Raw genomic sequence first — 2,500 nt, forward strand, 5'->3', positions numbered from 1 at the left:
ATTGAAACGCCTCCGCCTTTTTCTCCAACTGGAGAAAACAACCCTACTGTGGAAAGGAATAGAATCACAATCATCATTAATCTCATTGCCCCAAAAGCAATAATTGTTTTCAACATGACTTTTTGTCTTTGTTTAGGGATTTTTCCTCTTGAAACGTTTCAATTTAGACAACCTTCTTACTGTGGGAAAGGTGCATCCGTGTCCCCTTTCAGTAACAAGGACCCTCCCACTTTGCGTTGCTCCGATGTTTCTTCTTTTATGCTGCTTATCAGCATCCAGTCTTCAAGAATCACCGTCGCTTCGTCCGTTTCCTGTTAAGAAGCAAAATCTCCCTCTGATAGTCTAAATTTGGTGTGTGCGTTTTTTTTTCTCTGATAGATTCGCCTCATCATCCAATTGTCATTGTGTAGTGAATAACAATTTGTAAGGTCTACCAAACAGGACTTCATATAAGGTCCGCCAATTGTGGATGGTAGACAACTATTATATTAACAAAATGGGAGCCATTATCACTATAAATAGTTTCTGGAATTCCATATCGTGGAATGATATCCATATGATCTAATAAAAATAAAATAAAATCTATATGTATCTTTTGAAATGGATATGTAGGTATGTATATAGATTTAAACCCTAAGCCTTGTAGTGCCGTTGTAGCAAGGCCACCTCCCCCTTGTCGAGACATAGGTCTTCCCTTGACTCAAGCCCAAATTATTTTCTTTATTGATCTTTTATTGATAGATTATGTCTCGGTGGTCTGCCAATCAAAAAACACAAAAAGACAAACTATCATTCACGCTCACACTCATAAAAAGAAGAATTTAGTGTGTTCATCCAGTCTAGCATCCATAATTTCATTTTGTGGGAGTAAACTGGAGTACCCGGAGAAAATCCACAAATTCTCGAGGACGCCATGAATACCCCACATTCCGGAAGGTCTGGATCCACCCCGCATTCATTAGTAGATCCTTTAATATACACACCCCCACTCTAGCATTTTAACCGTTTGTAAAATATTACCTTCAAGTTTCACACAAAGTTATATCCTTTTTAATGCTATCAGTTTACCTGTTTGTTCCCCGAATTGAGGTGGGAATAGTTTCACATCTAAAGTTTTTATTTTTTACAGCCGCCATGACCTAATGGCCCCCTATCATGTTTTTGGAAAATCCCAATTCCCTCTAATAGCATGCCAATCACCTTTTAATGCGGCCATCCAATTTTGTTTCTACTTGTTTCAGGTGATAAGATAATCTCCCCCATTTGTAAAACAAATTCATCCACGCCTAATTTATACAACATGACGCCTATGGCCTTTATTACGTCGCCTTGACTCCAAATTCTATGAACCAAGATAACACGCCGAATTTGTAAGCGAATTTCCCCCATCCCATTTTGTTCATAGACAACCCATCTACCTAAAGCGTCACTTGTTTCAAAACATGAAAGGCCCCACTAGAATTTGTGCATCCAGCGCCAAATAGAGCCTATTTACACATTTGTCTCAAACTTGTTTTAGATATGGGGTCCCCAATTTCCCAAAATTTCCCAGAATTTATGTACTACCACATCCTGTCAAAAACCCAAAACGACTAACATAACCTGTTTCTAAGTCAGATTCTGGAATTTGGAGAATTTCTCCTTTCCCTCCCTTATCTAAGCTTGTTATTGCCACTCGTTATCACTGTAACATTCAGGCGTATTAACCCCATCGTTGCTAAAGTTCTCACCAATTTGCATGCCCTTAATGCCGTAAAAGCAACGTTATTTGGTTGTATCAATTGACCAATGTTTATCCAATCCGTAATATCCTTAAAGTCATCAATATGACCTGTGACAAAGCATATTTCCTCCTGCCAGGACAACAGACAATGTTCTTTCAAGTGCACTTTGAAAAACATTCCATGTTACTCCATTCTTAGGGAAAATATGCTCGTCCTAAACCAATTATTTTATTTACAATTCACCTAATTATTTGGATGAATGCCATGAATTTTATCATGCCACTATTGCATTGTAAATTTCCCATCTGATGTCGTTAATCAGCCAAATAATTCAATACCTACTATACTTTGTAAATCACCTCATATGATGTTTACTTAAGACACGAGTCATTTCCCATAGCCTGTTACCAAAACAAAAATCTACAACAATTAAATGAGACAAATCAACCTTTTGTTAGACAATTCCTAATTACAAACTTTAATGTTTTAAAAACCTTATCGTCACCAATATACCATAATATTGTAAATTTTGTCATCCTGGCCTTTTTTTTCTTTTAAACAGCCAACCTCCTGGATTAAAGTATTTTGAATAATCAAAAAATTCTGAAATAGTATTAATATTATTTTATCCTCCAAAAGCTAGTTTCCTTTAACTAAGAGCCCTTTGAAATCCACAATTGCTCAAAAATGACTATTTTGGTCTATTTCCCAAATCCAAAGCTTTTTACCAAATCAACCTTTTACTGAACAGATTTTTCTATCCTCTTAATGCATTT

This window comes from Stigmatopora nigra, chromosome 20 (genome assembly GCF_051989575.1).
Source record: "Stigmatopora nigra isolate UIUO_SnigA chromosome 20, RoL_Snig_1.1, whole genome shotgun sequence".
Classification (NCBI taxonomy): domain Eukaryota; kingdom Metazoa; phylum Chordata; class Actinopteri; order Syngnathiformes; family Syngnathidae; genus Stigmatopora; species Stigmatopora nigra.